The 24,713-nt window shown below is 34.6% G+C and overlaps 1 non-coding gene across 1 annotated transcript; it reads left to right on the forward strand.

The window, feature by feature from the left end:
- The first annotated feature begins 6,201 nt into the window (after window positions 1-6,201).
- On the forward strand, window positions 6,202-6,308 carry LOC113000001 (small nucleolar RNA R71). The gene has a single exon (XR_003265274.1). It is a non-coding gene; the product is annotated as a small nucleolar RNA R71 (small nucleolar RNA).
- The last annotated feature ends 18,405 nt before the right edge of the window (window positions 6,309-24,713 follow it).

Genomic DNA, 24,713 nt, shown 5'->3' on the forward strand with positions numbered 1-24,713 from the left:
TAACTCTAGAATATAGTATTATTGTCAAACTCTAATAAGCTAACACATATAATCAATGAATGACTTTAGAAACTCTTTTCTTCTTTCATTCAATTGTCCTGACCAAGGTCTTACTTATAACATAAAGTTCAAACTCATTACCTAGAGTTATGGATTCCTTCTTGATTAATCATTAATTCTACAAGTATGTAATCATATTCAATATTCATTCAACTAGTGTCCAAAGTGATTGAGGTCGTACCCGAATCAAATAAACATTAAAATGCAGTAACTAGGAAGTGATCCTAGGTCGTTTCCCAACGAGCAATGATAAACCAAATGTTCATAACAGATAGTAGGAAAATAGTAACGAATTGGAGGGGTTGTTTGCTTTTGTTAATTAAACAGCGAATAGATGTGAATTAGAAAATATCAGAATTAAAACACGTTGCTTCCCCTTGATTCACAAGCAAGTCTCTTATCCTAGGTTACGAGAGTTCATCCTTTATCAGTTCAACCACTTAATCCAACCCTAAATTAAATTACTAAGCGAAATTTAACATAAGGCATTCATTATGTGATTAAGCAACACATACACCAATTAATCATGAACGATCATTAAGAATGAAAGTAAATTAAGCGCAGAGACAATTAATTAAGCACTAAGCATGCATGAATTAATAGCAACAAATTCAGAGTAATTAGTAAAGAGGAAAAACAGAACAGAATTTAATAATAATAATAATAGAACTTCAAAGAGAACTATGTTTGATGCTCAAGAGAAAGCAACACTAGAGACTTAGCCTTCCATTAATCAATAGAGAACGAAATTATTGATTGAAGAATGAAATTTTATTGCTAAAACGAAAAGTCAAAATTGGAATTGCAAAACGAAAAAGTGTCTAAGAAAAGCCTAAAACTAAAAACGAAAGCAGGAGAGAGAGAAGAGAGAGAGTCCAAATTAGAACCTTGGTACTGTTATATAGTTTTTAACCCCAAAGCTTACAAATCTGTTTTAAATCCAAGCCCATAAAATAAAATCCAGATAAGATAAGATAAGATAAGATCTAGATGAAATAAATCTAGATGAGATCAAATCTAAATAATATCTAGATAAGATAAGATCTAGATGAAATAATATCTAGATTAGATAAAATCTAGATAAGATAAGATTTGATCTAGATAAGATAAGATTTGATAAAATTGTCTGCTCTCTTCAAGTCCAAGCCCAATTCTGGATTCAAGCCCAATTGCTTATAATTCTCCTGAATTAAATTAAAAACACAAAATTAGTCCAATAGGCCAAAATGATAAAACTGCATAATTAATTTGATAATTAAGGCTAATCAGTAATTAAAATGGTGACAAAAAGGGTTAAGAAATAGGAGAAAATGATGACACATCGAATCCCCTTACACTTAGCTTTTTGCACTCCTGGGAAAAAAAAGACAAAGCAAGGGACAAATCCAAAGACATTAAAGAGAAACGGACACAACAACAATTACATATTTCTCAGTGAATCTCAAGGAATGAAAAGAATGGGTAACATCCAACATGTAAAGAGTTAAAGAATCAAGGTCGTCATGAAAATCATCCAAGCATCTCAAACATGGCAAGATAGTCAATCAGCTCAAGAATGAAAAGTGATAAAGCCTCACAAGATATGCACTCTATCTCTCAAGTGTCTAGATTACTGTTTACTCTCAAAGCACCCATGAAAACAAACATCACATAGACTTGGCAAGACTCTAAAATTGACAACCACATCACAAACACATGCACATGAGGATCAAAAGGTCTTTTAAGGTTTCAATTGGGCCAAGGACAAGGTAGATGAAAGTATGGGATAGTAGCTAAAACCCAAAGGAATAGAGGAGCAATGGGGAATAAGTGGGAAGTAAGAAAAAGTAGTAAACCCTTAAACCAAAATTAAAAAGTAAACCCAAAACAAAATCAACCAAGTCCTTAAACCAATCCAAGTCTTCAGACCAAGACCTCATTTATTCAACTTCATTCTTTTTCTATTTTTTTCTTTTTTCTTTGTTTTGATTTTTTTTTCTTTTTTTTTCTTTTTTTTCATTGATTTTTTTTTTTTTTGAACATGAACAGTAGCAATTGAAAGCATTTGAAAAATAAAGCAACGATTAGGCAATATATGTATATACATCAAGCATGGCCAAAATACCTCATCAAGCATGGCCAACAAAAACATATCATCCAATGAACCCCCCTCACACTTATTCCCAAAACAATTCCAAAGCTCCAAAATTCCTTAAGGGTAGGGTGAAATCATGGTTTTTCACTTAAGGCTTGTAATGAGCTCAAAACAAAGAAAGGGGAACATAGGCTCAAAGAGGCTATCAAAGGAATTAATTCAGGGTAGGCTCATTTGGCTAGAGGCTTATAAGAATAAAATGCCTAAATCATCTCCCAACATGCATGTGAAGCAAGAAGTATCAACAAGAGTCAAGCCAAGGCTATTGTGCAAGCAATCAATGGGGCAAAACACACCGAATAAAATAGATGATGATGGCTCAAATTCTCACCAAGGGTAAATCTATCACTTTCAATTCAAACCTTCAAAACTAACTTGACATGTTGAGAAAAACAAGGGTTTCAATTCACAAAATGCCAAGAAACTCTTATTTCAAAAACAATTACCCATTACCTGTACATAACCCAAAATTCAAAGAGGAACATGCAATGTTGTACACAAACATAAAACCAAAATAACAAAATTAACCTAGAACCTAACAAACTTAAACTAGAAAACCTAATAAAATTAGACTAGAATACCCAACAAATTTAAAGAACAATCTTCTCCCCCCCCCCCCCCTTCACACTTAAACAACACATTGTCCTCAATGTAGCACAATCATAAGATCAAGAAAAATCAAAGCAATCAATAAAATTTGGACAAGTGCAATAAAAGTAAAGAAGGAGACAGAAGAAAGAAAACTCCCTAAGTCATGGCGGAAAAGAAGTAAGGTGAAGTAAGGAGATCTTTTGAGCAAGGACAACCCCCAATGCGTAATTGGATGTATCGCACATTAGCTCAAATGGGGCTGTCCAATCAAGTGCTTGAATGATAGGGGTGGTAGTCACCGCACGCTTGAGGCAATCAAAAGCCTCTTTGCATTGGTCATCAAAATCAAACTCCACCTCTTTTTGCAGCAGATTGGATAGTGGAAGGACCACTTTGCTAAAATCCTTGATAAAGCGTCTATAAAACCCTACATGACCAAGAAAAGAACGAACCTCTCGCATGCAAGAGGGGTAAGGCAATTGTGAAATAACATCTATTTTTGCAGGGTCTACCTCTATGCCCTTACTGGAAATGATATGCCCTAAAACTATACCTTGTTCTACCATGAAGTGACATTTTTCAAAATTCAGCACAAGGTTAGTTTCAATGCATCTACTAAGAACTCTATCTAGACTATCCAAACATGTATCAAAAATCATTGAAAATGCTAAGCATACACCGCTGGAAGGTACCAGGGGCGTTGCATAGGCCAAAGGGCATTCTCCTATAGGCAAAAGTGCCAAAGGGACAGGTGAATTTGGTTTTTTCTTGATCCTCAGGAGCAATATGAATTTATAAATAACCAAAAAAAACCATCAAGAAAACAATAATGAGATTTACCTGCCAAGCGATCAAGCATTTGATCAATGAATGGCATGGGAAAATGATCTTTTATGATTACCTAGTTCAACCTCCTATAATCAATGCAGACTTGCCAGTTGTTCTGCACTCTTGTGGGGATAAGCTCATCCTTTTCATTCTTGATCACGGTGAGGCTGGTTTTCTTCGAAACTACCTGGACGGGACTCACCCATTGGCTGTCGGAGATAGGATAAATGATTCCAGCTTGTAGAAGCTTGGTTACCTCCTTCTTCACTACATCAAGAATCACCGGGTTGAGTCTTCTTTGTGGCTGTCTTACTGGTTTAGCCTCATCCTCTAAATTTATCCGATGCATACATATGGATGGGCTAATACCAAGAATGTCCACCAGGGTCCAGCCTATAGCCTTCTTATGCTTCTTGAGAACTGATAACAGTTTCTCCTCTTTCTCATCAGCAAGGGAGACAGATATAATTACTGGAAAACTTTTGCTATCATCCAAATAAGCATATTTTAAATTTGATGGCAAAGGCTTCAATTCTGGTGTGGGTGGCTAGATAGTGGTAAAAAGAGATGGTTTCTCAGCCTGTACCTCATAAAGAAAGTCAGAGGTATGTGTACTTCCTGAAATATGGTTAGTTCTATCTGACTCTAGAAAATCAATCTCAAGAGGTAAAACATCACCAGACATGTAATCAATATCAATTTCAGATTCACTCTCAGCATCAAATTCAGCCATATGATCAAGTACAAATTCAGATTCAATGCATGAAGAGTGACAGGCATGCAAATTAGAATGAAGATCAGTCATGTATGCATCAACAATATGGTCAATTATTTCAGTGCGAAATATAGAAAGATCTTCAGATGGGTGTTTCATAGCATCAAGAATATTAAAATGAACAGTTATATCACCAAACTCCATAGATAGTGTGCCTGCATATACATCTATCTTAGTTCTAACAATTTTCATAAAAGGTCTGCCTAGAATGATGGGGACTGATCCTTGAGAAAATCCTTCCTCCATATTCAAAATATAAAAATCAACAGGGAAAATCAGTTCACCAACTCTAACTAAGACATCCTCTATGAAACCAACAGGATAGGCAACACTTCTATTAGCTAAATGAATTACCACATCAGTTGACTGCAAAGGACCAAGAGATAGCGAATTAAAAATAGATAGAGGCATAACACTAACAGAAGCTCCTAAATCTAGCATGGCATTGTCAAACTTATTGTTCCCTATAATACAAGGTATGTTGAATGTACCTGGATCTTTATATTTTTCAGGGATTTGGGGAACAAATTTACCAATCAATGCAGAGACATTTCTGCCCATACTAATTCTTTCACTTCCTTTAAGCTTCCGCTTATTAGTGCACAACTCCTTCAAGAATTTAGCATATCTTGGAATTTGCTTTATTGTATCCAGCAGAGGTATGTTTACCTTTACTTTTCTAAATGTTTCCAAGATCTTCTCTGCCTCTTCCATTTTTTTTATGGAAATTGCTCTTGAAGGGAATGGAAGAGGGATATGCTGCTTCGGTAAATCAGAATTACTAGTGGAAGATTCACATGCATAGAAATTGCTAGGTAACTTACTCTTTAAATTTTTGTCATCATCTTTTTCTGGAGTAGAGTGAGGTTGGGCAGGTTAATTTGCGGATGAGGAAGATGCTACTGGTTGAGGTCCTTGACACTGCTTTCCCGACCTCAATGTAATGGCACTCACATTTTTGGGATTCTGGACAGATTGAGAAGGTAATCTGTCAAAATTCTGGGACTGTTGTTGATTTAACTATGTAGCCAATTGTCCCATCTGATTAGTTAAGCTCTGAATGGAGGCTCTGGTCTCTTGTTGAAACTACATGTTTTGCATAGTCATTTGCCTCACAAGTTCTTCAAGGGAAGATTGTGGAGGAGCCTCAACTGTTTGTTGTTTCTGGGGCTGTTGTTGTTGTTGTTGTTGTTGCTGGATTGGTGGAGGAACGTATGGTCTGCTAGGGCCAGCAGCATTCTGAAAATAAGGTTGTTGTTGTTGTTGTTGCTGTTGTGAAGGATTCAACCATCTAAGGTTGGGATGATTCCTCCACCCGGGATTGTACCTGTTGCTGGAGAGGTCATAATTGTTCTGTTGTGGCTGATTTTGCTGCTGAGGTTGAGGAGGTCTATTGTAGATGTTTGCAGCATAAGCTTTAGGCTGTTCAATTGCTTCAAATTGTTGCAAAGAAGGGCAAAGGTCTATGTGGTGGTCGGCAGAGGAGCATAAACCACAAAATCTGGCGATAGGTGCAGATTTTTTATTCAAGGCCAACTGGTTTACCAGGTTAACCAAGGCATCTAGTTTACCTTCAAGCTTCTTAGTCTCGGCTGATGAAGATGAATTTGTGGCTACCTCATGGACTCCTCTAAGAATAATAGCATCATTTCATGCACTGAATTGTTGGGAGTTGGAAGCCATCTTCTCAATCAAATTCCTAGCCTTAGCAGGAGTCATATCACCAAGGGCTCCACCACTGGCAGCATCAATCATACTCCTCTTCATGTTGCTAAGTCCCTCATAGAAATATTGCAGAAGGAGTTGCTCAAAAATCTGGTGGTGAGGACAACTTGCACACAATTTCTTGAATCTTTCCCAGTACTCATACAAGGTTTCTCCACTAAGTTGCCTGATGCCTGAAATGTCTTTTCTGATGGCAGTGGTCCTAGATGCAGGGAAGAATTTCTCCAAGAACACCCTCTTAAGGTCATCCCAGCTAAAAATGGACCTGGGAGCAAGGTAGTGTAGCCAATCTTTTGCTACTCCCTCCAGAGAATGAGGAAAAGCCTTTAGAAAGATATGATCTTCCTGGACATCAGGGGGCTTCATGGTGGAACAAACAATATGGAACTCCATAAGATGCTTAAGAGGATCTTCACCTGCAAGACCTTGAAACTTGGGCAGCAAATGTATTAGTCCAGTCTTAAGAACATATGGAACACCCTCATCAGGATATTGAATGCACAAGCTTTCATAAGTGAAATCAGGTGCAGCCATATCCCTTAGAGTCCTCTCACGAGGTAGAGGTTGAGCCATGTTCTCAGTAAAAAAATTAGTAGTGGAATGTTCAAAATCAGAATATTCAGAATCACCCTCAACAGAATGCTCAAAATGTTCAAAATGCACAAAATGACCAAGATTCACACTATGCCTAACTAATCTATGAAAGGTTCTGGATTGCCCCTAGTCATGCACTATATGCAGCAAATAATGTGTTTCTCAACAAGCACCTAATAAGGGGGTAAAACTACAACTATACTCAAACGATATCAAAATGAGTTGAAATTTTGTGAGAAACACCCTAAAATCATAAAAAGATAGCACAAAAAGTTTCAAACAAAAATTCAAAGTCTAACTATGGAAACTGCCTAAGGAAAGTTTAGAAAAATAGAATAATAAAACTTGAAAAATAAAAAAAAATAAAAAAAACTTAGTAAACAGGAAAATTTGGCTAGTTAGAGACCTCAACCGAGCTTTGCTGGGTTGTCACAATATGGGAAATTTTTTTCTACCCCAAATACATATATAATAATAGTCGTTCTGATACCTGGAGCAAAAGTTATGGCTGTTTTAAGTTTTGCTAAAAATAAGTTCTCAAATTTTTTTGAATCTCTCAAATCCAGCCACACCAAGTGTTCCTGGTATTTTTCACACAAAATATGAGTCAAAAGAACTTTCCACACAAAAATTAAGCCAAAAATAACAACCCTAACTATCAAAACAAAAATCGCCAATTAATTTGTAAATAGTCGTCGCTAATTCAGTCGCTAATGTAATGTTGTGTGAACAGTAATGCAGAATCAATCTCTAATTCTGTCGCTAAGCACTATTCACAGCAAAACAATAAACTGAAACAGGAAAAGCGCTGAACAAGAGGTACTACTAAATTGCCAAACAGAACATGAAATAAAACAGAATACCACACTAACGCAACATGAACACACTAACACAACACGAACACACTAACACAACACGAACACACTAAGCAAAAGAAGTAAACATAAAACACGAATCACTAGCTATTATGAACCTTTAGACACTGCTCCCAGGCAACGGCGCCAAATTTAATCGAGGCCATACCCGAATCAAATAAACATTAAAATGCAGTAACTAGGAAGTGATCCTAGGTCGTTTCCCAATGAGCAATGATAAACCAAATGTTCATAACAAATAGTAGGAAAATAGTAACGAATTGGGGGGGGGGGGGGGTTGTTTGCTTTTATAAATTAAACAGCGAATAGATGTGAATTAGAAAATATCAGAATTAAAACACATTGCTTCCCCTTGATTCACAAGCAAGTCTCTTATCCTAGGTTACGAGAGTTCATCCTTTATCAGTTCAACCACTTAATCCAACCCCAAAATTAAATTACTAAGCGAAATTTAACATAAGGCATTCATTATGATGTAATCCTACCCCGCAAGGGCATTGGATAGAAGACTCCAAGTAGATTGGGCAAGAGATCCAAGGGAAGGCCCTAGGGTTCTCATGAGCCTTAAGGTAGATTTCGAGCCCATGGGCTAAGTATGAGCCCGCTTATCTTTGTAAATATTATAATAGGTTTTTCCTTCATTTGGGCCTTGTATTTTGGCCATTCTAGTAGTATAGGGTTTTAGCCTTGTATTTCGAGGCATTTTGAGTAGTCTTTGTAGTAGGGATTTTTTTTTTGTATTTTCATGTATTTTGTCATGGGGGTGAGCTTAGCTATTATAGGGGGTGTTTAGCTAAGCTCTAGATTCTTATCTCAAGGAGGTGAGCTTAGCTATTAGAGAGGTATGTGTAGCTAAGCTCTAGCTTCTTTAGGAATCTTCTTAAGGAAGCTTCTCAAGGAGGTGAGCTTAGTTATGAGAGGGGTGTGTGTAGCTAAGCTCTAGCTTCTCAAGGAAGTTTTCTCAAAGAAGCTTCTCAAGGAATTTTTCTCAAGAAAGCTTCTCAAGGAAGCTACCTAGTCTATAAATAGAAGCATGTGTAACATTTGTTGTAACTTTGATGAATGAGAGTCTTGTGAGACATAACTCAAAGTTCAACTTCTCTCCCTTTTTCTTCCTTCAATTTCGTGCTCCCCCCTCTCTCTTTCTCTCCCTCTTTCTTTTCCTCCATTGAAGCATCCTCTCCAAGCTTCTTATCCAAGGCTCATCTTGGTGGTGAAGCTCATTCTTCCATGGCTTATTCCCTAGTGGATGGCGCCTCCTCTCACCTCTTCTCCTTTGTCTTCCGCTGCATCTCCATGGTGGAAAACCACCATTAAAGGACCTCATTGAAGCTCAAAGATTCAGCCTCCATAGAAGCCCCGCAAGCAAGCTTCCATCAAGTGGTAATCAGAGCACAAGAGCTTCAAGTAGGTGCTCCTTAAACCTCCATTAATTTTTTTGCTTTACCTTCTCTTCCATTGTTGTTTCTTCATTTTTCTCCATGTATCTCCTCACATGTCTTGTTCTAAATGTTGTTAACATGATTCTTTAGAGTTTCCACCGATTAAACTTGCTATAGAAGCTAGATTTGATTTTCTATGGTTCAAATTTCTTGTTCTTGTTCTTGAACCATGAATTGTGTTGAGTTTAGGTTCCTTTGAGTTTTTGTCTTGTTATTTTTTGTGGCTGAAACCGAAACCATAAAATTCTTACAAAAATATTAAAGTAGAAGAAAACCTCAAAAATCTAGAGTGACTTGTTCACCTATTGTAGTTTTGTCATAGAAGTCATGTCTAGTCATGAAACTTGTCACATAAGATTTCTTATGTTGTGCTGAATTTTATTTTCTTGTTTCTTTGTCTAACTCATTTGTTCATGAGTGTATGAAATTCTTTTAGCCTATTATTTGATTTGAGTCAAATCTTTCATGTTAATTAGTCCTTAACATGTTCATGCAAAATTCTTAGAGAGTCTTTGATTGTGAACCTTTTCTTGAACTTTTAGGTTTCCTTATGATTGTGTCTATTGTGAATTTGAGTTTTGGTGATTGAATTGTTGGCTGAAATGTTGATCCTAAGTGAATATTGAACTCCTAAAACTGTGGTAAACAATCCTAGTGAGTTCAATATACATAGGAAGGTTGAAAGTAAGCCCAAGGCAATCAATATACCATGCTTAAAAAAACAAATCGCTGGTGCTGGCAGCTTGAACATACAAACTTGTAAAAATTACTGAGAATTGGTTACTTCGAATTTTGAGCTGACATTTTTCCTGAATTTTTTAGACATCGGGAAAAAAGTTAGAAAAAAAGAAACAAGTGATTTGGATAAAAGGAAAAAATACGAAAAATCACACAAGTTGGCAGGAAAATCAGTATCTAGAAAAAAAAAAGGTGAAAGGGAAGTGTGCTTGTTGTTTTGACTCAAAATTTATTCTATAATTGGAAATTTCAATTCAAAATTAGTGTGAAGACAAGTGCCAAAGCTAGAGGTTTGTTGAGTCTTTTTTTTTCAGTTTTTTTACTCTACTCTAGAGTCATTCTAAGTTTCTCTTTGAGTCCTAGCTTGCTTCTATGTCCTTTTCATTGCTTTAATTGTTGAATAATCCTTGAAAAATTGTCTTGTTAAAACTCCATTGGTTAACTTTCATTTCATTTTTTTTCTTTGATTATTGCTTGTCTCTTTGTTTCCTTGTTTGTGAGTTGCCATATAGGGAATTGGAAAGGAGGATTGGTGCCATCCCTTGAAGAATTTGAGTCAAGAAGCAAGGGGCCAACCACCTTAAGAGCTATTGGACTAAGAAGCACTCCAAATTGAGTGAATCACCAAAGAGAGAACAACCACCAAAATTGAGGACCTTTTTGTAATTTTATAATTGACCATTTACGTACTTTCATTGCTTTCAAATTTTGTAACAAAAAGGCCTTTCATTGGAAGTAAGTTGGGAGCCTCCAATAGGTCACCCTACTTCCATTTGTGTGTAATAATTTTAGGCAATTTTTCCTTAGGATAGTGAGTGTTTTGTTGGGAACCTTGAATGTGGTCATCCAAACACTCTTAGGATTCACCTAGTTTACATTTCTTGCTTACTTTCATAGCTTATTTCCTTTACCTTCCATTGTCAAACCGCCTAGATAGCTTTCCTTTTACCAATTAGTTTTTTTACCTTATCTTTCACACCTCTTTTAGTGTTTATTTTGGCTAGTTTCAACCATAGTTTCTTTTACCTTTTGTTTTCAAACCTCCAACAAGAAAGAACCACAACTTAGGAACCAACATGAGTCATAATTCATCTAGTGTTAATGGCGAGGGTACTAGTCATAAAGACCTTTTATCTAGAATCTTAGATGAGTTGAGTTCCCTCAAGTTATGGAAAGAAAAACAAGAGAGAAAAGAAAAAGGAAAAAAAAGAGTGGAAGAAATAAGTCAAGATGAAAGAAAGAAAATAAGAGAGGAAGAAAGAAGAAAAATAATAAAAGAAATGAAAAGAGAAAAACATGCCTCTTATAGTAGTCATAACTCTTGCAAGAGCCTAAGTGAAGAACTTCGTGACTATTACGAAGGAAGGCATAGACCTCACTCCCATAGAAGAGAAAAGGAAAGAAAGCCTCAAAAGGCTAACATTAACCTCTCATACTTCCATGGGAAGGACAATGTAGAGGCTAACTTAGTTTGGGAAATAAGGGTAGAGCAACAACTTAAAAAGAAGTCTACATCAAAATCTTATGGCTCTCACTCTTATCCAAAGAAAGACCAAGGTCAAGGCATCTTAGGGGTGACACCTTCTAAGCCCAAAGATGATAAGGGGAAGACAATAGAAAAGCAAGCCCCTAAGGCTAGTATGCAAGAGAAAACTAGCTCTATAAAGTGCTTTAAATGTCTTGGAGGAGGACACATTACTTCTCAATGCCCCACCACAAAAACCATGATTATGAGGGGCCAAGACATTTATAGTAGCCAAGATAAGGCTACTACTTCACCTTCCTCTAGTGAAAGTGAAGAAGCAAAAGGGGAAGAACCTAGTGAAGAAATCTACCCCCAAGAAGAAGGACAACCATTAGTGGTTAAAGAGAAGTGTAAGGAGGTAAGTGTTTCCTCCAAGAGGTTAGCTAAGAAGGAAACTCATTTTACAATAAAGACAAACATTAAAGAAACTTTCCCTCTTAGACAACCTCCACATTTTCTCTTTTGTAAAAAGACACTTGCTAGCATTGTCACACCTCTTGGGCTTGAGTTTATTCCTCAAGTAAAGAAGTTGTTGGATGAGGGTTTAGTTCGCAAGAGCTTAAATCCTTGTACTTTATTGGTGCCCAAAATAGGTATTATTAGGCACCAAGTCCCTAAAATAGGTGGTATGATGAATGTTTTGAGTGGTGCAACCCTCTTTTGTAAAATCACTCGTGCACCTAACATCTTCATGGTGTGTGTACATAGGGACCCATTAGGTAGGTTTGTTCTTATTTTTAGTTTCAATACAAACTTAGGTACTCATATGGGACATCTTCGGTTTGTCATACTTTTTGGTAGGAATAATCAATATGAAAATACAAAAAAAGGTATGTTTTACTGTGTTACTTTTCTTAATTTTTCAAATAGTGATCAAGGGGTTCCCATGAACCCTAAGAGAATAAAGGTCATTCCTAAGTGGCCCACTCCACCAAGTATAAGAAAAATTTGGGGCTTCCATGACTTAACAAACTTTTACAAAAGGTTTGTCCCATATTTTTCTATACTTGTAGCACCACTCATTGAGTTGGTGAGGAACCATGTTCCTTCATGGGAAGATGCCCAGGAAATGGATTTTCAGACCTTACCTTACTTCAACATACCAAACACCACTAATACATATGTTTTTGTTCTTTTTACAGGTGTTTAGGGAAGGAGCCCAGAGTATGAAGAACCTCAAGATTTGAGGTCAAATCCTTTCCAAGGTGGAGGGAATGATGTAATCCTACCCCGCAAGGGCATTGGATAGAAGACTCCAAGTAGATTGGGCCAGAGATCCAAGGGAAGGCCCTAGGGTTCTCATGAGCCTTAGGGTAGATTTCGAGCCCATGGGCTAAGTATGAGCCCGCTTATCTTTGTAAATATTATAATAGGTTTTTCCTTCATTTGGGCCTTGTATTTTGGCCATTCTAGTAGTATAGGGTTTTAGCCTTGTATTTCGAGGCATTTTAAGTAGTCTTTGTAGTAGGGATTTTTTTTTTGTATTTTGTCATGGGGGTGAGCTTAGCTATTATAGGGGGTGTGTAGCTAAGCTCTAGCTTCTCATCTCAAGGAGGTGAGCTTAGCTATTAGAGAGGTATGTGTAGCTAAGCTCTAGCTTCTTTAGGAATCTTCTTAAGGAAGCTTCTCAAGGAGGTGAGCTTAGTTATGAGAGGGGTGTGTGTAGCTAAGCTCTAGCTTCTCAAGGAAGTTTTCTCAAAGAAGCTTCTCAAGGAAGTTTTCTCAAGAAAGCTTCTCAAGGAAGCTACCTAGTCTATAAATAGAAGCATGTGTAACATTTGTTGTAACTTTGATGAATGAGAGTCTTGTGAGACATAACTCAAAGTTCAACTTCTCTCTCTTTTTCTTCCTTCAATATCGTGCTCCCCCCTCTCTCTTTCTCTCCCTCTTTCTTTTCCTCCATTGAAGCATCCTCTCCAAGCTTCTTATCCAAGGCTCATCTTGGTGGTGAAGCTCTTTCTTCCATGGCTTATTCCCTAGTGGATGCCGCCTCCTCTCACCTCTTCTCCTTTGTCTTCCACTGCATCTCCATGGTGGAAAACCACCATTAAAAGACCTCATTGAAGCTCAAAGATCCAGCCTCCATAGAAGCCCCACAAGCAAGTTTCCATCACATTATGTGATTAAGCAACACATACACCAATTAATCATGAACGATCATTAAGCATGAACGTAAATTAAGCGCAGAGACAATTAATCAAGCACTAAGCATGCATGAATTAATAGCAACAAATTCAGAGTAATTAGTTAAGAGGAAAACATGAACAGAATTTAATAATAATAATAGAACCTCAAAGAGAAATGTGCTTGATCCTCAAGAGAAAGCAACGCTGGAGACTTAGCCTTCCATTAATCAATAGAGAACGAAATTATAGATTGAAGAACGAAATTTTATTGCTAAAATGAAAAGTCAAAACTAGAATTGCAAAACAAAAAAGTGTCTAAGAAAAGCCTAAAATTAAAAACGAAAACAGGAGAGAGAGAGAAGAGAGAGAGCCTAAACTAAAACCTTGGTACTGTTATATAGTTTTCATCCCCAAAGTTTACAAATCTGTTTTAAATCCAAGCCCATAAAATAAAATCTAGATAAGATAAGATCTAGATGAAATAATATCTAGATGAGATCAAATCTAAATAATATCTAGATAAGATAAGATCTAGATGAAATAATATCTAGATTAGATAAAATCTAGATAAGATAAGATTTGATCTAGATAAGATTTGATAAAATTGTTTGCTCTCTTCAAGTCCAAGCCCAATTCTGGATTCAAGCCCAATTGCTTATAATTCTCCTAAAATTAAATTAAAAACACAAAATTAGTCCAATAGGCCCAAATGATAAAACTGCATAATTAATTTGATAATTAAGGTTAATCAGTAATTAAAATGGTGACAAAAAGGGTTAAGAAATAGGAGAAAATGATGATGCATCACTAAGGCATTAGGTGACCGAAATTAAAATATAATAAATAACTTATTAGTTACTATGATAATCTCGAGTCAAAGAAAATTATTATATTTCTTCTTGAGATTTTACTATTTGTAGAAGCAAGCTTCATGATGATGAATCAAGTATGATTCAAGAAGTTTTAATGATGACAAAAAACCCAAAAGAATGATGTCAAGATTGAGTCAACAAGTTCAAGATCAAGATTAAAGAAAAGACATCAAGATGAATCAAGATTCAAGAGAAGATGATTTCAAGATTCAAGAGAAGAAACCAAAAACCAACAAGTCAAGACTTCACAAGGGAAGTATTGAAAAAGATTTTTCAAAAACCAAACATAGCACAATTTTGTTTTACAAGAAAAGTTTTCTCAAATTTTTCTAAGTTACCAGAGTATTCACTCTCTAGTAATCAATTACTAATTACCTGTAATCGATTACCAGTGGGAAAGTTTGATTTCAAAAGCTTTTAACTAAATTTGCAACATTCCAAATTTTTTTTAAATGGTGTAATTGATTACAATATATTGGTAATTGATTACCAGTGTATCTGAATGTTGAAATTCAAATTCAATTATGAAGAGTCATATCTTTTCATAAAATGCTTTGTGAAATCGATTACATGGTTTTGGAAATCGATTACCAGTAACAAGTTTTGAATAAAAAGTCAAGAGATGTAACTCTTCCAATGGTTTTCTCAAGATTTTCTCAAGGTTATAACTCTTCCAATGGTTTTCTTGACCAGACATGAAGAGTCTATAAAAGCAAGACCTTGACTTGCATTCAAACAACTTTTACAACTTTTGAATAACTTTTAGAACTTCTTGAACAACTTTTGAGAAATCTTGAAACCTTTGCTTCTCATCTTTCTTCTTCTTCCTTTGCCAAAAAGCTTTCTAAGTTTTCTGTTTTCCAAACCTTGTTCTTCTGCAGAAAACAAAAGTGTGTTATATCTTTTCATTCTCTTCTCCCTTTGCCAAAAAGAATTCAACAAGGACTAATCGCCTGAATTCTTTTTGTGTCTCTCTTCTCCCTTTTCGAAAAGAACAAAGGACAAACTGCCTGAATTCTTTTGTGTCTCCCTTCTCCCTTTTCAAAGAATTCAAAAGGACACAGTATGAGAATTCTTTTGATTCTTCCCTTTCCCTTAAACAAAAGATTTCAAAGGACTAACCGTCTGAGATATCTTTTGTTTCCCCTTTACAAAGATTCAAAGGACTAACCGCCTGAGAACTTTGCCTTAACACATTAAAGGGTACATCCTTTGTGGTACAAGTAGAGGGTACATCTACTTGGGTTGTTGTAACTGAGAACAAGAGAGGGTACATCTCTTGTGGATCAGTTCAAGTGGAGGGTGCATCCACTTGGTTGTTCAAAGAGAGCAAGGGAGGGTAAATCCCTTGTGGATCTTTGCTTGTAAAGGTTTTTACAAGGTTGAAAGAAATCTCAAGGACCACAGGTTGCTTGGGGACTAGATGTAGGCACGGTTGTTGCCGAACCAGTATAAAATTCTTGTGTTTGTCTTCTTCTTCCCTACACTTTTAATTTCTGCTGTGCACTTTTAATTATCGCTTTTACTTTTGGTTAAGTTTCAATTATTGTTCTTTACTTTCTTAACTTCGTAGTAAAAGCCTAATTAAATCTAGTAACATTAAGAAGGATATTTAATTAGTCAAGGTACATTAATAATTAATTCAACCCCCCTTCTTAATTATTCCGAGGCCACTTGATCCAACACTATTGACATATGTCGCAACCTACCCTTCAACGAGGGTGCGAAAAGGCCAAAACATTTGTCTCCAAGGGAGAAAACGAGCGGAGTCGCCACCAACGTTTATTCGAGGAAAACATTAGAAAACCCAAAAAAGACCAAGGTCTACAAATTTTGAAAATGAGGGTTCAGGAGTTGTTTACGCATGGGGAAGGTATTAGCACCCCATGCGCCCGTCACAAGGGATGGCAGCCTCTAATCGAGTGTGCAAAACATGACTTCAAAATTATGTATTTTCCATTTTATGTTTTTTTACTTTTTGGGGTCGACAAGGGTATTGCCCTTGCTCCTACGTATCCTCAGGTGCGATGAGGAATTTAGACCTATGTAGTTCTTTAAGTTTGAAAGTTTGTGTGTTACATTGATTTTGTCTTTTTTGAAAGATTAATTTTAATTGCGAACAAAAGTCGTTTAAGGCATTGGACCTTGAAACGATGTTTTAAAAATTAGAAATAGCGGAGAGAAGTTTTAAGGCGTTGGACCTTGAAACGATCTCAAGATTTTGATGAAATGAAGAAGTTTATGAGTTGGTTTTATTTTGGTTTTTTGCTTATTAACCTTCAACCCTTTTTAAAAGATAACTTGCAAAACTAATGATCGGTTAAAACTTACTTTATAAAAGAAAAGCGATTACCGATGATAGGAGAAGGAGGTAAAGATGCACAAAACAATAAAGAGGACCCCTAAGGGTCCATGAATCATGTTCAAATCCTTAAAGACAAACACTAACTGGATGAAGAACGAAGAACGAAGAACAAAGAACGATGTAGAAATTGATTGCAATCGCGGTTCGGCGGTGACTTAGCTTCTTTTTCTCTTCTTCTTTTTCCCCAATCCTTCACCTCTTGACCTCATAACCTCCCTCTCAGCCCCTCTTCACTCTTATTTATAACAAAACAAAGCATTTGGGGTCATGACAGCTCACCCAGGCAAGCTGTTACTTCATTCTGAAGCAACCTTGCTCGCCCAGGCGAGCTGAGCTCAGCTAGGTGAGCTGGTTACTTCACCATGAAGTTATTTGGTGGCCCAGGCAAGCGAGAGGCTAGCCTGGGTGAGCCCGGGGTCAGAAAAAGCTTCCAAATGACGCTTTTGCCCTCCCTTTTGGGTATTTTTGCATCCTTGATCAAAACATTGAATGATCATCTATTTCACACTGTAACTGGCATTTAACATCGCAAGTCGACTAGCAAGGATCAAAAGATCAACAAAGAATAGTCCCCGGATGAAATTAGGGTATGAAAACATATCATGATAATATTAACTGTTAGAAATTCTCAATTGAATTAGTTCAATGATGACATCCACATGTAGATCATCTACATATGCAATTTAATATATAAGATGTATTAATATTTATCCAATAAAGACCATTACATATATATTGATCTATCTAGATTATCAATATCCTGTTCACAATAATTTTCTGATCAAAAATAATTTAGATTAAAATTAAAAAGGACTTTTTTCTCATTATCATAATCTTTGTCATGATAACAACTTTAATTTTAATTGAGGACTTGTCAAATTAACAATTTAATAAAACAATAAAAATGATACTAAAATAAAATAAAAATTCTTTACTAAAATTGATAGCATGATAGATTGGATCTTGGGCATACACGTTTATCCCTAACAAATACACTCTCTGAGTGTTAAATTCTGTGATGCTACAAAATAATGTTTGTTAAAGCTAGAAGTAACTTGGTGACAAAATAATACTTTGATGTTCCTAGATTTAGGGGAGTTTAAGGGTTGTGTCAATAGTGGCTTAGAGAATACTAGTAAGGTAGGAGACATGACAAAATACTTGTTGTAATCAAGATTGATTAGTGGAACTCTTTACTGGTTGGTAAAAGAGAACTGGATGTAGCTTAGGTTAAGTGAACCAATATAAAACTAAGTATTTCTACTACTTTCCTTTAAACTTGTCAAAGTATTTTTAAAGCACACTATTGACACATTTTTGTACAGAAGTTTTACTTCAAAACACCTTTCTATAAACTGTCAGGATGACACTACATTGCTTTTTGTGAAAACATAAGACTTGTCGTTGGATGACAAGTCTTTGAGAACTTATAATCACTTTCATTGTGAAAAGTTTGAAAAGTTTATCTAGCATAATATTCAACATCATTTTAATATGATTTATTGTATTTCATGTCTTACATGTAGTTTGTCTCTCCCTCCCTATCTCTCTCCTTTTCTTATTTCTCTTACTACTCAAAATATATACAACTCCCAAAAAATATACAACAATATTTTCTAATAATTTTTAAGGTCTTCCAGTCAAAAAATAATTTTTAAGGTCTCGATTTTGACTCTCATGTCATTATTTATAGCAAAGAATGTATTTTTTTATTTTATTATTAAATAGCATTTTCTCTTAAATGTTTCTTGATAAGAAAGGAATAAAAGAATCTCATTTCATTGTTTGAAGTAGCAAATGTATTATTCTTATTTTTATCATATTAAAAAATAAATTTTGTGCTAACCCAATTTGAGGGTTAATTAAATTTTGTTGGATCAAGTGGCCTCAGAATAATTAAGAAGGGGGGGTTGAATTAATTATTCCTAAACCTTTACTAATTAAAAAAATTACTCTTCTAAGGCTTTTACTAAGTTTTTAAGAGAATAAGGAGTAGAAGAGAAACTTAACAGAAAGAAAAAGCGGAAATTAAATGCACAGCGGAAAGTAAAAGAGTAGGGAAGAAGGAGACAAACACACAAGAGTTTTTATACTGGTTCGGCAACAACCCGTGCCTACATCCAGTCCCCAAGCGACCTGCGATCCTTGAGATTTCTTTCAACCTTGTAAAAATCCTTTTACAAGCAAAGATCCACATGGGATGTACCCTCCCTTGTTCTCTTTGAACCTAGTGGATGTACCTTCCACTAGAACTGATCCACAAGAGATGTACCCTCTCTTGTTCTCAGTCAAACCCAAGTAGATGTACCCTCTACTTGTACCACAAAGGATGTACCCTCCAATGTGTTAAGACAAAGATCTCAGGTGGTTAAACCTTTGATACTTTGTGAATGGGGATACAAAAGAATTCTTAGGCTGTTAGTCCTTTGAATACTTTTGTATAAGGGAATGGGAAGAATCAAAAGAATTCTCAGACTGTGTCGTTTTGAATTCTTTGACAAGGGAGAAGGGAGACACAAAAGAATTCAGGCGGTTAGTCCTTTGTTCTTTTGGAAAAGGGAGAAGAGAGACACAAAAAGAATTTAGGCGGTTAGTCCTTGGCGAATTCTTTTTGGCAAAGGGAGAAGGGAATGAAAAAGATGAATAGCACAAGTTTTCAAGGTTTAGAAAAACCAGAAAACTTTGGAAAGCTTTTGGCACAAAGAAGAAGAAGAAGTTCAAAGAGATTCAAGGCTTGTAAAGGATTATAATAGATTGATTGGAAAAGTGTATTGAAAAGCAAATCAAAGCCTTGCTTTTATAGACTCTTCATGTCTAGCCAAGAGGACCATTTAGAAGAGTTATAACTTTTAAAAAAACTTAAAACCAATTTGAAATAGTCAAAAAACCATTTGAAGAGTTACATCTTTTGATTTATTTAGAAACAATCACTGGTAATTGATTACCAAATCAGTGTAATCAATTACACAAAGCTTTTATGTGAAAGGATGTGACTCTTTACATTTGAATTTGAATTTCAACGTTCAAAGGCACTGATAATCGATTACCAAAACATTGTAATCGATTACAGCTTTTTGAAATCAATTGGAACGTTGTAAATTCATTTGAAAACTTTTTCAAATCCATTTTGCTACTGGTAATCGATTACAACAATTTGGTAATCGATTACCAGAGAGTAAAAACTCTTTGGTAAACATGTTTTGAGAAAAAACATGTGCTACTCAATTTTTGAGAAAACCTTTTCATACTTATCTTGATTAAGCCTTCTCTTGATTCTTGAATCTTGAGTCTTGAATCTTGATCTCTTGAATCTTGATTCTTGAAATCTTGATCTCTTGAATCTTGATTCTTGAAATCTTGATCTCTTGAATCTTGATTCTTGATTCTTGAAATCAACTTTCCTCTTGAATCTTGAAGTGTTCTTGATTCTATCTTGAATATCTTGAACTCATTCTTTGATTGACCTTTGAGCTTTTTGTCATCACCTTTGTCATCATCTTTTGTTATCATCTTTGTTATCATCAAAACATCTTTGAATCACTCTTGATTCATCATGAAGCTTTGCTTCTACAATCTCCCCCTTTTTGATGATGACAACTTCTAAAATCAAGAAACACACACACACTTTTTCCTAGTCGATCACTCATATAAATTTCCATTCTCCCCCTTTGTTTTTGAATTTATGCTTACCTTAAAATTAAGTTGATTACTCATGTGAGTTCTTGATTTAATCCCTATTTCTCTCCCCCTTTGGCATCAACAAAAAGCCAAAGTGCGTAACAAGTATAAGACAAACTTATAATCATTCACAAGGCATACATTGAAGAATATAAACCAATCATGAAGCAAGAAACATGAATAGATCAAATATATAAAAACTACATACAAAAGAATAGAAAACGATCAAACAAGATAACTTAACCATTCATCAAACTTAGAAAGACAATACTTCATTCATAACATCAAACAAACTAGAAAATCATCCACAATATTCAAATAAAACATATATGAATAATTAAAAAATATATATACATAAAACACAATACCAAATGTAAGTACATATCACTAGTCATATATCATTAAAGTAATTAAGTTTAAAACACATAATCATAAACAACCAAGAGCAAGTAAATATAATCATCATGTTCAGTCATACTAATCAAATAATAAAAGAAATACTAAGTGTTCAAATGTCATAAAAACATAGCAAAATACAAGTCTTAAAAACAAAATATAATAATTAAACAAGAAAAGAGAGAAGCTTATTGAAATCAAACAAGATAATAAATTATCCTCTCATTATATAACAAATAAGTCATAAGTCATCAAAACATAAATCATTTGTCTAAGTCACTTGCATCTAGAAGTCCTAATTTTCTTCTAATGGTGTAGAAAGAATCTTTGGTTAGTGGTTTTGTGAAGATGTTTGCAAGTTGGTTTTTAGTATCTACAAATTTTAAAAATATAGTCACCTTTTTCTTAAGACTGAGTGCTAATTGACTACCAACACTTACCAAGATGAGTTTTTGTTAACATAGAAGGTTCTATCATATCAAAATAATTTTATTTGGAATACAATATAATAATTTTGAAAAGCATAACAAAATTTTGATCAATCAATCAAGTAATTCAAACATATCAAACAAGAATTATACAAGGATTGGAGGATATAGATCACAGGCATTATCAAACATTCAAATTTGTTAAAGATAATTTAAAAACTTAGAAAGTTCAAAGAACTTAATCAATCATGTAATCATTATTTTCTCTGAAACCTACATGCTCAATCAATCATATAAAAATTTTAATTTAATTTAATTTTTATATTTAGCCCCATCCAAGAAATTGCTCTAGCTCCATCTCTATCTTGTTAAAAAAACAAGGTTAAAAATATATTTTTAGTCCTTTATATTTTCTATTATATTCAGCTTGATCTCTTATCTTCAAAAACATTAATTTTAACATTTGTTTTTAAAGTAAGACAAAGTGGTCCTTCCAAAAAAAATGATCTTTTTATACACGATTTGGAATCCCTTTTTTGACTGATTAGAGACGTAGAATTTGTCTCATTAAAAATTAACATACATGAAAATTATAAAACCAATCAATGTTCAAACCAAAAAGGGTCATAAACAAAGTGAAAATTATATGAAAACTGAATTCAACAAGCAACTAGAAAATTGAAAATCCAATATTAAATTCTTTCCTAGTTGCTCGTTGAACTCATTTTTCATTTAATTTTCAACATGTTTATGACCTTTGTTGGTTAAGACATCAATTGGATTCCATAGTTTTTCTATAAGTGAATCTAATGAGACAAGTTTCACTTTTCAAATTAGTCAAAAAAAAAAGTTTGAAAATTCTGCCTCAAAATAAAAATGATGGTTTTGGAATGACTATTTTGACTCACTTTAAAATATAGAAAAATAAATTGAACTATTAAAAGATAAGGGACAAAACTAAATATAATTGAAAACATAAATGACTAAAAGTTTATTTTAGCCACACAAAACAAAAGAACAAATACTTTATGTCTATTATGTCATAGTGAGTTAAAAAAATCATTCAATATGAATTCACGAATGTAACACATTAGAAAAAAATAAGGCCAAAATAGAATTTTAATTTGGTCCCTTAACTACACTTTAGGCTTCAATTTCGTCCCTAAAGTTTAAGAAGTTTGATTTCGATCCCTTATAATGTATCTGTTAAACCAAATTAGTTTTTCTATCAGGTTTGGGCTCTAACTAGTGTCAATTTTGGCTAACATGGCATCAATCACAATTTTTCACATGTCACTAAGTTGACCAAATTAGCATGCTAAACTAAGGAAAGGACCAATCTGATTTAACAAATCAACTTTAAGGGACCAAAGTGAATCTTTTTCAACACAAGGGACCAAACTAAAACCTAAAACATAGATAAGGAACCAAGACTTTATTTTAGCCGAAAAATGTATAACAACCGACAATTGAAATCTTTTATCCACATGCCACATTTTAATTTGGATACGAGGCATAAAATGAGACAATAATTTAAATCTATTTATAAAATAGGACAGAAAAAATACTACACAACCATATGGATTTTTTTAAAATATTTTGGGTCCTTTTCTAGTCATGGGCCCTAGGCAGTCAGCCCTCCAAACATAACCCACAAGGCCAACTATGACACTCTCTACCTCGACATAGATATAAATAATTAAAACATATAAAAATATTGATAAACAAATTCACGTGGGTAAACGGTTCACATTCACTTCACTATTACCAAATAAGACTTATTAAAAACATATTCGGCTCAAAACAAGGCCGTCAAAGTTTACAAAAAAAAATTTTGTTAAATCAGTGAGGTAAAATAAAATAAAATAACACCATACAATTAAAATAAAAACTCATCCCCAATGTCACATCCTATCAGAGCATTGTGTCACAACGTTCTCTGACACGAAGTTTTTTAAAGTCATCCACCTAGTCATCTGCTCCCACGAACACAAGGTTCGAGATCATCATAGGATCCAAACACAAATAGCACACAGGGAGTGAGTTATCACACAAAACAAATAAACAAGACATAATCAAAATAAATTATGAAAATATTTATAACATAACTCAACTTAATACAACCCACGTCACTTCACCACTTTATCTTTAAAATTCGTTTTTCAATCACTAAGCACATTACACATGAATCACACACTCAAGTCAAGACGCAATAACATTCATCAATTTCATAATAAACAATTGGCAAGTGTTATGCAACAATTATACAAAGACTCAAGCCTACGTGCAATGTGGTACCATGTTAGTGAAAAACCACCCTGGGGCGCTTAGGAGTACATAACAAGACACACCACACAATGGGTATGTCATGTCACTCTCACTAAGTGAAATCATAAGGTGACCAATCAGGGCCACTCCATTTTGGGAGAATGCTCCAACCATATGGGATCAACATAGGCTTAAAGGAACACTCAAACCGAGTGTCTTTACCCCCAAGGCCTAGACTCCGAAGAATCCGTCAGGGTCTCACCTTCCTGATTCAGGTCCAACCCCTAAAACATTTTTTGCAAGCAGATACTGCTCATGAATTATACAATACTCATGATCTCACACTCGTGTTTCAAACACGTTTAACACATTGCGCTACAATTTAACACTGGTTCCTAACTAGGAAACCTACATTTTCCCTTTAACACTACACATCAACATTTTTTCTCAAGATAAACACTGGTCGGGTTATTGTATAATTCATAGCTCACAACGCAAGTAATATCAAATCAAATGTTAACTACACACTTATTCATAACTAAAAGTCATGTTCACAATTTCACATCTCATTCTGTCACAATCAACCATTTCATGTTTACATGTATCTCTCCAATTGACACATTCAACTTTGAACTACTCAATCTCCATAACAATATTATAATCTCATTATAATAATTTATCACGCCTTATAACTCATATACACATCACACAGTAATAATATTTGCATGACACAAAACATACATACATACATACATACATATATATATATATATATAGTAAATCAAACTACATTATTTTTAATCAAAAGAGTTTCTACAGCAATTAATTTAAGATTACATCAAAAGAAATTACTAGGCATTAACCTTACAACTTTCTTTAATTTATTATTTTAGTATTACAATATATATATATACCCACACACACACACACACACACACACACACATAACATATTGATCATCACCATGGAAAAATATAGAACAAGATAATAATTTGTATAAAATAAGTCATTAAAATAATATTATTTAGAGTATAATTCATGTTAATAAAAAGAACTCAATTTTTTTTAGGTTTTACACTCAGCCCAAGAACACATCAATTTCACAATAATTTCTCATTGGGACATCAATTGGTTCATCAAACATATATAATTTACAGTTATAATTGTAAAGATAGAATCAACATTTGCAGAAACACCCCAAAAACTCATTCCAATTGATACTCTAAGGATCCCTACACATGTTCTCACTATTCCCCAATTGTGAATAACTTATCTCTTACCTCCAAGCGAGCT

The sequence above is a fragment of the Glycine max genome, chromosome 17 (genome assembly GCF_000004515.6).
Source record: "Glycine max cultivar Williams 82 chromosome 17, Glycine_max_v4.0, whole genome shotgun sequence".
NCBI classification, from domain to species: Eukaryota; Viridiplantae; Streptophyta; class Magnoliopsida; order Fabales; family Fabaceae; genus Glycine; species Glycine max.